Source organism: Elephantulus edwardii, unplaced genomic scaffold (assembly GCF_000299155.1).
Source record: "Elephantulus edwardii isolate Elephantulus edwardi_28Jun2011 unplaced genomic scaffold, EleEdw1.0 scaffold00103, whole genome shotgun sequence".
In the NCBI taxonomy this organism is placed as follows: Eukaryota; Metazoa; Chordata; class Mammalia; order Macroscelidea; family Macroscelididae; genus Elephantulus; species Elephantulus edwardii.
The window spans coordinates 4,257,538-4,269,302 of record NW_006399853.1 but is presented as its reverse complement, the minus strand read 5'-3'; positions in this window follow the sequence as shown (position 1 = coordinate 4,269,302).

Sequence of the window (11,765 nt, the reverse complement as noted above, 5' to 3'; positions counted from 1 at the left end):
GCCAGCGGCCTTCACCCAAGCTTCCTGGAGAACTGGCAGGACCAAGGGAATTTTGTAACATTGACTTAAGCCATGAACCTGAAGTTCAAAGGGCCTGTAGCCATACCTGAAAGGTTGCTTGGGCTTAGAGATTCCTCCTGCTGCCAATCTGAATTATAGCTTGTTAACATCTCTAATAAACCCCATAACCAGGAGTAAGTTTTTGTGAAGTCTGGGTAGTCATTGCAATAGAGTTTGGACCCAACATAGCAGTAGGATTGGTGTTTGAATTAGTAGCAGTAGATACAGGAGCATGGGACCTCATCAGAAGTGATTTTGTGCTGTGGATGCTGTTGATGGGGGGAGCACCCCATTGTGGAGTGGGTAGAGGTCAAATATGGCTGTTCCCATGCTGCCCTTGCTCTTTTTTAAAAAAAAATTTTATTACTTTTTGTGTGTGTGCTGTCAAGTCGGATTGTTCCTCCTTCTGCAGCAGAGCATCTGGTGGATTCGAACCACATACCTCTGGGACTGCAGTGTAGCTTCTTGCCACTAGGCCACCAGAGCTCCCTACCCTTGCTCTTTTTACAGAGTTCAAACTTATCCAGTGTTGCTATGGAAGAAAGGCTGGCAACACACTTCTAGAAATATTGCAGCCAAGAAAATCCTCTGGAGAAGTTCTATTCTGTAGTAGCACTTGGGTCTCTTTGGTAGACTGGAGTGCAAGGGTGGATAAAGGGATTTCTTTGGGGACCTTTGGCTCCACTGAGAGGAGACATCTACCACTCACCACAGGACTGGCCCTGATTGCTTCTTGGTTAATTAAGGCCCATTAGATTTTTTAAGTGATGTAGCATTGTTTGTACCATCATCCATATATGTAAATTTTCATAATAACAAATAGTCATGAGGATATGCCATCCCTTCTGACCTAATTTGGCAGACCCAGAGCCAAGCTCCCAGAGAGTGAAAAAGCCTACGACTCCACTCCCTCCATTAAATCAGTGGATATCCTTGGCAGCAGCTCCTTCCACGCTCAGATGCAGACTGAAATCTCCTCTCCCTGCACAGGGCAGACTGAGCTCATTGTCAAGTCTAATAAATAAATCACAGCCTAGAGCCAAGGGACCCAAATGTAAAATGCAATGTCTGGCACCACCGAGGATAAAATAAATTACCTGTAATCTGGTGAGCAGGCCATCTTGATACCCTGCTCTATTCTGGTGACTTCAGTGATTGATTTTTATGAAACACAGTTGAAGCAGAAGGACATTCAGATTCAAGGCTGAGGAGAAATTAAAGTGATGGGATCTAGAGAAAAGAAACCTCTGGTTCTTGGCTTCTCAAGGGCTTGAACTGAGTCTCCCCTGAGGCCTGATTCTGTATGTTCCTCTCAGATTCCAGATCGGTTTAATACCAGGTAAACCAGTTGTCATTAAGGTGATCACAATTCAAAGCAACCCGTGTGTATCCGAGTAGAGATATGCACCACAGAGTTCTCAACAATTGATTTTCTGGAAATAGATCACCAGATTTTTTTCTTCCAGATTGCCTCTTGGTGTATTCAAGCCTTCAACGTTTCAGTTAGCAGCTGAAAGAGAGTGTGAAACATTTGCTCCAGTGCTACTTTTTGTTGTTTAGAGTAAATTTAGTGAGTTTACAAATAACTTTTAAGACAAGGCCAACATGTTTTTTTAGTGATATGACTTGAAAGAAACTTGGTCCTCAAAGGCTGTGTGGGTACTGGAGTTCTATTCTGAATCCTACATCTTCAGTTGGAGAAAATGAAGCCCCCGCTGAATTGAGATGTCGTTGAAAACAGTAAAGCCCATAACATCTGTAACTGTGCTGCCCAGTCAACGTATAATGTCAGCCATCTGTGTCATTTCATGTTTTTGCATTAGCCAGTCCTTGGAGAGGGATGCTTAGGAGGGTGGAAGGACAATACAAGAGAGGAAGACCTTCAATGAAGTGGATTGATTCAGTGACTGCTGTAATGGAGGTGGGTGTGTCAGAGACAATAGGACTGGCACAGGATAGAGCAGGGTTTAGGGCTGTTGTACATAAGGTCACTATGAGTCACAGATGACTCAACAGCACATAACAAGCCACATTAAAATAAGTAACAGGTGGAGCTAGTTGTAATATACTTAATTTAGCAAAACCACAGAAATCCCCTTACTGCTATCGAATCAGTTCCCCATAGGCTGCCCCACAGGAGTTCCAAGGCAAGAAATCTTTATGGAAACAGACTGCCGTATCTTTCTTTTCAGAACAGCTGATGAGTTCAACCACCAAGATTTAAGTCACAGTTTGAACGCTCAACCATTACACCGTTGTTATTGTTGTGTCCCATAGAACCAGAACTGACCCATAGCTGGCCCTCCTGTGGGTTTTCAGAAGCAGTTAATCACATGAAAAGCAATTGCCCATCCTCCTTCGGCAAAGCAGCTGGTGGTTTCGAACCACATGCCTTCATAATTGCAGTGCAGCTTCCTGCCACTAGGCTACCAGAGCTCTCTACAGCAGCAGAGATCCTAATTTAAGAAAAGATAGCAAAAGACCAGTATATATTTAAACATGCAACTGTGCGAAAATTATTAATGAGATGTTTTAATTCTTTTTTTAAAAAAAACTGAGTTTGAAATCTGGTGTATACTTTATACTTACAACATACATGTTTCTCCTGCTGTTCCAAGTAGAAGGTTCCTTTGAAAGTTTTTTAAGTGGAAATGTTACTAGGCAAAGAAGTAATTAACATTAATTTACATGGGAAAATTTTGGCATATTTTCAGACTCAAAAGATAATCTAAATCATACCACATAACCAAATGTGTTGGTTATCTTTTATAACTATTATGTCTATTATGGGGAACACTGGTGGCCCAGTGGCAAGAAGCTATGCTGCAATCTCAGCTGCTCCATGGGAGAAAGATGGGCAATCTCCTCCTGTGTGATTAACTGCCTCTGAAAATGCGCTGGAGGACCTGACTCGATGGTACACAACATATCTGTTACATTATATATTATAACCATTATATCTATTATAACAGAGATACTACAAAGGATGACTTTCTCAAACAGAAATTTATTTTCTTATCATTTAGGAGGTTAGAAGTCCAAATTCAGGGTGTCAGCTTTAGAGGAAGGCCCACTCTCTCCCTGTAAACTGTGGAGGAAAGCCTTGCTTCCTTCAGCATCATAGGCTATTCCGTGGGGATCCCATGTGTTCTGGCTTTTCATTGTGTCAAGGAACTCCCTTGAGCAGAGAACTAGGTCCAAAAGGATGCCCTCCACTTCCTAGGTGGTACTAAGGTCTCCCCTCTCAGCCCAATACCCTCTCCTTTTACCTCTTATGAGATAAACGATATTACAGGTCACGACAAAATTAACAGCTCATTGCAAAATGAACACCGAATCTCGTTTCTTTGCGTTTTCTTAGAAGCAAATATCCTCTTTGAATTCCTTCAGATAACAGGCAGGTCCTTCAAGATGTGAGGCAGCTTATGAGGAATTTAGGAAAGCAGTGGATACTTGTATCTTTATTTTCTAGTCACATGGCAAGTGTTTAGTAGTCACATTGCCTGGTGGCTACTGTATTTATTAGACAGTGTAGATTGGACACTTCTCCTCAGCAGAATTTTAAAGGGATGAGATACACAGTTGTTTTGTGGGCCTTCTACAACTACTCATGGTGGCCTGACAGGACAGAGTAGAGCTGCTCCACAAGGTTTCCTAGGATGTAATCTTCACAGGAACAGAGTCCCAGGTCCTCACAGCAGTGCCGGTGGGCTCACAGGCCAGGCAGACCTTTCGGTTAGCGGCAGGGTGACCCAGCTCCCAGGGCTTATTAGAAACCATGTACTGAGCAAGCCAATTCTGATGAGAGGGGAATCACACAGAGACAACCTCGTTAAGATAATGACCTCATTAAAATAATTGTTCATCGTGTACAATTCCTAGTTTGGAATGAGTGTCCCACATAGGAGATGGCTGAGGGCTCTGGAGCAGACATAGTCAATTCTGTAGACTTCTGGCTGGACCTGTAACCGATACACAGTCTCTTCTCCCCAAAGGCGCCCCTCACCCCACTGATGGGGAAATAAGCCTGGAAATCTTGAGAGAACGGGACACACAAGGGACATTTTACTGGTTAAGCAAGTGCCTGGGGTTGGGATAGTGCAGATGTTGAAGACAGGGAGGAGGAGTTGCTGAAGGGGCAGTGAGGTTGTCATGAGGGAGTGAGAGGTCCGGTATTAAACAGACAAGCTGGAGAGATGAGCTGGCTAGAGAATGAGAGGTGAAGGACACAATCAATAATGCAAGAAGGAATGTTTTCTCTGGGTGGCAAGACTGGATGAGAGTGCGTACGTAGCCAGGTGTGTATAGTCTAGAGCAGAGCTGAATGCTTGCTGTGCCTGGCGCTTATGGCTCTGCACCCTAGGAAAAGCTGGGTTCTCTGCTGTCAAATGCACATTGGTGGGTGGAAGCCTGCTCTGGGGTTAGCTTTTGTGGTCACAGGCCTGCAGCAATGTATGACAACTGTGAGTGATGCAAGACTCTATGAAGTCACCGGAGCCCAGACTGCAGCTCCTTGGAAAAGGCAGCAGAAACGAAGCCATATTGCAAACAACCCTCGTATTCCCTGGGATGCTTTCCGCTGCAAGTAAAAGAAAACTTGCAACCAAAGATTACACCTTAACCACAAGTATGTTTATTGTTTCTTTCGCAAAATAAAATATCTATATGTAGCTCTGACCTAAGCAGTCCTGGAGGTGCAACATTTTAGCACTCAGTTGCTAACCTACAATTTGGGGTTCTACTGGAGAAAGACCTGGTGATTGGTTTCCTTAAAGATTGTAACTGATAAAACCCTGTTATGTATTTTAATCCTGTCACATGGGGAGGCTAGCAACTGGAATAGACCCAATTACATGCAGCAACAACGGGACAATAATAACCACCAGCTGACTAGTTGCTGTTGTGTACTGTCCAGTCAGAACCCTAGCGGATCCTCTGGTGGGTTTTCTGGGGCAGGTAATTGGACAGAAGGAGATTGTCCATCCTGCTCCCACAGAGCAGCTTGGTGGATTTGAACTGTGTGCCTTTAGGATTGCAATGCAGCTTCTTGCCACTAGGCCACCAGTGCTTCCTAGTGGTTTAATTATATCATGTCGGGCACAGGTTCTTCCTTGTCTTTATTTTCACCTCTGAAGTTTCTGTGTTTTTTTGCCTGTGGGTTTATTGCCTCATAGTCATATGATGATTTACTACAACTCTGACTTTGTATCCACTTTGCAAAGTGCATGGCTTTTTCCTTATGAAGAAGCCCTTTTCATCTGAGGAGACATGCTTTTTCATAGAAACTTCCCAGGAAATATCCTTTCCTATGTCATTGACCGGAACGGGGACGTAGGATTGCACACTGTTTCCAGGAAAGCTGGGATAAAAGTGTTTCTGAGGCAAGAGAGAGACCAGGGAGAAACGAATTGCAATTGTCTTTTGGAAAATCAAACAGCGTGAACGTCCCATGCCCAAAGGTCAGGCATCAGGCTGTAGAAGACAGAGCACATGATTACAACCCAGGAGCCACCAGCTTGCTGTGTGACCTTGAATTAGCCGCTTAGCCTCTCTGAATTGGCAACTTGATCTCTAGGGTGTGATAAACATAATAGAAACACTCTATTATTTTATGAAAACTCCTTGGGGGCTTTGAACGAACCGTGCAGTGGTAATGGTATTAATTGAATGAGATCCATTTGGTAAAAACAGCTGTGGCTGCCCTTTCTTCAGTCAGGAGACATTTACTGACTGGCTAGATCTCAGGCTCACAGATTTCAGTGAAAGTTTAATTATATCAGTGGCCTGGTTTCCTTGGTCTCTGGATCTTTGAAATTACAACAGCAGTTCCAAGAAGATGTTGAAAAGTCCTTACATAAACGTTAAGTCAGAAGAACACCTTCCCTTGTCCTTGGCAGATCTCTGTCATTCCAAGTAAGGTTGGTCCTAGTAGGTGTTGAGGAGGGGATGTAACCTTCCCAGGTCCTCCAACACCTCTGCCTCCCACGTGGCCTTCCACACTTTCCTGTTATCTGCTGGCTTGGAAGTGCCGGTGGTTGGTTTAAACCAGCTCTGGGGGAGATGTGGGTTTGTTTAAATACTATCCAGAGTCCTTCGCTTGTAAAGCTATTGATTTTCTCACTTCCCTCAAAGACACTGTTGGGATGAACTAACTCAAGTCTAAGTGTGAGTGAGTGCGGAGGTGAGGAAGCTCCTTTATGTTCAGGCCAGAGATGGGAGTCCAACAAGGCTCTGACATCCAAGGGAGTTGAGTGAAGGCCCTTGACTCAAAGCTCCGTCAACCTGGTTGCAGATTAGAGTCCACTATTCTATGGTCACAAAATATCTAATGGAAATCAAGGCAGCAGGTGAGGCCAGCCTACTAAGAATTGAAACCAGAGAGAAATCTCGTCAACACTGGTTCCTCTTCCTTCTTTCCTTCCTTCCTTCCTTCCTTCCTTCCTCCCCTCCCCTCTCTTTCTTTCTCTGCCCCCTCACCTACCTACTCCTCTCTGTGTTCTTTCTTTATTCTTATTCTTCTCCCTCTGTAGTTAAGAGCACACGATAAACTTTGTCATATCATAGTTCCTTAGTTGGTTTGTCCTCACTTGAAGCAACCAGCAGAGTGGCCAATATCTCTGAATCTTAACTCTAATTCCCAGGAAGGTGTATGATTGGCTCACGTTGGGTCAGGTGTGCTCCCCCTCTTCCAATCACTTTATGTGGAGGAAGGATGAATGAGGAAAGTCACTAGAGTACCAATGAGGCTTCAGGGACCTCCCCTGTGGTTAGAAGAAGCATCCTTCTCAGAGAAGATATGGGTCCAGCATTTCCTATTGATGTCATCTTGTTTATGTTACTTAAAAATTTATATGGTCTCTTCTACATACGGAAGGCTGTTCTAGTCTAAAAGAGTTATAGGGCTAACAATAGTAAGAGGTTTATATTTTTTATTTAATACTTTATGACTTTATGAAATGTTATTGTGTACCATCACATCAGAATCAACACGTAGTTGACCCTCCAGAGGCCTTTCAGAGGCAGTAAATGGCACAGGAGGAGACTGCCCATCTTTCTCCCTCAGAGCAGCTGGTGGATTTGAACTGTGTGGTTTTGGGTTAACAACATAACTCTTTACTCCTAAGCTATCAGAGCTTCCTCTGTTGGCCTCTAGCTATTAGCATTCCTTGGAATTCCTGAACTTGTATGTTCTGCTCTCTCCACAATCACGAAACTATTTATCATCCCTGTGTTTGTGGCAACTTGTCTACATTTGTTTTTGTCACTCAGAGAGACTTGTGTTTAGGATGCACTTGTTGTTGTTATATGCCATCAAGTCGCCTGTGATTCATAGCGACCCTATGTACAACAGCTCTAAACCCTGCTCTATCCTGTGCCAATCTCACTGTCTCTGACACACCTACCCCCATGACCCAATCAATCCATCTCATAGAGGGTCTTCCTCTCCTGCGCTGTCCCTCCACCCTCCCAAGCATGACATCCTTCTCCAAGGACTGGTGCCTCCTTGCAACATGTCCAAAGTATGTCAGAATCTTTGCCTCCAAGGAGCAGCCTGGTTTAACCTTCTCTAGGATGAACCTGTTCATTTTCTTAGCAGTCTGTGGTATAGTCAATACTCTTCTCCAACACCACAGCTCAAAGGCTACAATTCTCTGTCTATCCTCCCTACTTATTGTCCAACTCTCTCTCTCTCTCTCATATAACAAGTGATTGCAAAGACCATGACCTGTATCAGGTGCACCTTAGTCTCCAGAGTGCTAACATTGCTCTTTAGGACTTTGCTCACCAAGTTGTGTCAAGAAATCTGGAGGGCAACCACTTGGCCAACTGACTGGAAGAGACCTATATTTGCTCCCATTCCAAAGAAAGGTGACCCAACAGAGTATGGAAATGATCAAACAATATCATTGCTATTGCATGCAAGCAAGATTCTGCTGAAGATTATCCAAAAGTGTCTAGAACAGCACATCAACAGAGAACTGCCAGAAGTGCAGGCTGGCTTTAGAAAGAAGGGGTGGTGGTACTAGGGATATTGTAACTAATGTTAGATGGATCTTGGCTGAAAGCAGAGAATACCAGAGGAATGTCTATCTGTGTTTCATTGACTATGCAAAGGCGTTTGACTGTGTGGATCATAACAAACTGTGGCTGACTCTGAGAAGAATGGGAATCCCAGAACACTTGACTGTGCTAATGTAAAACCTATACTTGGACCAGGAGGCTGTCATCAGAACAGGATGCAGTAGGCACTGATAGAGTCTCATACATATTACAAAGAAAATCCTATTTACAAGTCAGATTCTACCCACGGGTTAGTTACCTAGTACAGACCGTGAGAGGCATAATTCAGTCTGTAAAAGTCCATAGTTGAAGAGTCAAGCCTTATTCTTTCCTTTCCATATTCCTGAGCCTCCAGAGAAGCTGATTCTGGATGTCTTTTTAGAGTTGGGTTGCTAACCTAAAGATCAGTAGTTCAAATCCACTAGCAGCTCTGAAGGAGAGAAATATGAAGAATGTGCTCTTGTAAAGACTAACAGTCTTAGAAATCCAACGGGGAGCTGCCGAGCATCTAAGTCAACTCGTCATCACAACTCAATGGCAGTTGGTTTGACTGGGATGTTTTGAGGGTTGGAGCTAGGAAGTAACACGGTTAGCATGTTGATGTTCTTAGCTCTCAACCTTGACTCTTGTTTCAGGTGGCTCTCCTCCTGGCAGCCACCTGGAGTTCCCTGGACCAAAGAACTCTGAGGCCCTTTACACCAAGCTAGCTGGAAAGGATTGTTTTCCAAAGCGATTCATCTTGCATGTAGTGTTGTCTAATCACCTCTGTGGAAATAAGCTCACAGACAGGATAAGCAGTGAGCTCCCTTGCAAATGTGTTGACAGACTCAGCATTCATTAGCAGACCCTGATTTAATGAGAAAAGGCAGCTCAGGTGGTAGGCCTGCCCTGTCTCATCATGCATGCTCTTATTATTATTATATTTTAATAATACAGCACATGCTTCAAAATATGCAGATAAATGGTACCAGATAAGGTCTTTGTTATACAAGTAGTTCCCAATTTACAATATATTAAAATTTGGATGAACCACTTTTACATCCTAACCTCATTAAATTGGGCTGCATATCCTGTTGCAGTGTGAATATATGTGTGTTAGTTTATATGGGATTCTAATCCCCAGAGACAAAGAGAATATTTATAAAGATTGTTGTTGTTATGTGCCATCGAGTCGCTTGCGACTCATAGCGACCCTATGTACAACAGCCCTAAACTCTGCTCTGTCCTGTGCCAATTGCACTGTCTCTGATACACCCATCCCGATTACCCCAGTCACTGAATCAATCCACCTCATAGAGGGCCAACCCTCCTGCACTGTCCCTCCACCCTCCCAAGCATGATGTCCCTCTCCAAGGACCGATCTCTCTTTACAACATGTCCAAAGTATGTTAGACGGAGCCTCAGAATCCTTGCCTCCAAGGAGCCGCCCGGTTTAACCCTCTCTAGGATGAATCTGTTTGTTTTCTTGACAGTCCATGGTACCCTCAATATTCCTCTCCAGCACCAGAGCTCAAAGGCATCAATTCTCCTTCTATCCTCCTTAGTCATTGTCCAACTCTCTAATGCATAACAAGTGATAGCAAAACCATGGCCTGTATCAGGTGCACTTTAGTCTCCAGAGAGACACCATTGCTCTTCAGTACTTTGGGGAGGTTCCTAACAGCAGACTTTCCCGTGGCAATGCATCTTTTAGTTTCCTGGCTGCTGGTGCCAAGAGTGTTAACTGTGGAGCCAAGCAAACGAAAGCTGTGAACAATCTCAATCTCTTCACCATAGATACCAATTAAAAAAAAACACAAAGTATTGGACTTACATCAGATCTGACTTATGATGGATATGTTGGAAAGAATCCCTTTGTAAACTGAGGACTACTCATAGCTGTGTTGCCTCAGTTTTGCTATGACACTCATGTCAGATTCATTCTTCCACAATTTTAGACTTGTATTGTTTTTAGTTGTTGCCAGGTCAGCCCCTATTCATGGTGACCTTTTGCAGAACACAATGAAGTGTTGCTTGATCTTGCATTATCTTTGTGATTGTTAGTAACTAGACAATGTTCTGTGGTGACCCAAAGTGTTTTCCTAGGCTAATTTCTGGAAGTAGTTTACTGTGTTAGTCAGGAAGCTCTGCTCTATACCTGCTGACATTTGACAGCAGTGACATAGTGCCCGGCATCATAGCCACACACAAACCACCACAATATGACAAGAAAACACAAATAGATTCGATATCACTGTATGATCAGGGAGTAGCTTAGCGGTCCCTGGTTGCTTGAAAGGCCTGACTTCAGCATGTCTGAACGTTTAATGGCTCCTGGAGAAGGAACTCTGAGCCTTTGGAATATCCTCCTGTCTAATAAGTGTGTTTCTGATTTCCAGAAGCCCTGGGCCACTCTCTATCAGACTGAATTGGGCAGTGGGAAGAAGGACTGGGGAGTGAATAGCTGAAGTCAGTTACGTGAGTACTCCATAGCTCAAGACTGATTCCCTACAAAACCCCCGGACACCATGGCTTTGGTGAGCTTGCCTTGTTGGCTTTGCAGATATTGCTACGTGTCCTTGGTGGGAGTATCAGGAAGGTCAACATGTGACTGCACTGGAGGGAACACCTGGGGGCTTGTGCCTGGTTTCTCTGGGACTTTGCTGATTATGATCTGTCTCTTTCCTCTGTAACCAACTCCAGCTATGAGCAGAACAGCTTTTCTGAGCCCTATGAGACCTTCTAATGCCTTTATCAAGCCTGGGGGTGGTCTTGGGGACCACCAGTGTAGTCACTTTGCTGAAAGTTCTGCAGTGGGAAGCAGTGGGAGAAGTCAAATGTGGAAATTTGAAGAACCATGAATCAACAAAGATGGGGTGTAACAAGACATTGGATTGCTTGCCAAGTGGAAAGCTTTGAGTATCTCTCATTGAACCTCACCTCAAAAACTTAAACTCAATGCCACTGAGTTGAAACCAACTCAGAGCTGACTCTCCACGGGGTTTCTGAGACTGTAAATTGCCTGGGAGGAGACTGCCCACATTTCTCTGATGGAGTCCCTGGTAGATGATTTGAATCCTTAGAGAGGTGAAGCCTTTGGGTTAGCTGAGTGACTCTCTAAGGACTAAGTCACCAGATCTCCCCACTTGCACTTCAGAGGTCTTACATATCTCCCCTATATTCCCTTCCAAAGTCTCAAAATCTTCTGAAATAGGTATTTTCTTGTCTTTAACCCATAGTGCCTAGTGCTATGCCCTGCAATGCAGCCAGCACTCGGTCTAGGTGGTGTGCACACCCATGCACAGCTGCTGTACGTTCTTGCTGCTAAATAACACACAGCTACACCTTGAAGAACTGTGTTTGGCTAAATGGTTTGGCATGCCACTCCCCACCCAAACCCCTCACAGTCAGTGGCCAATGGCTAATTGGCATGAGGGTACAAAACCCATGTTTATCGCAGCTTTGTTTACAATAGCAAGGAGTTGGAAACAACCTAAATGCCCATCAACAAACAAATGGGTAGAGAAGCTGTGGTATATCTGCACAACGGAACTCATGCAATATTATTCAAAATGGGTGACCCTGGAGGACATTATGCTGAGTGAGGTTATCTCAGTCACAAAGGGACAAATGCTATACGATGCCACTGTTGTAGAATGAGGCTG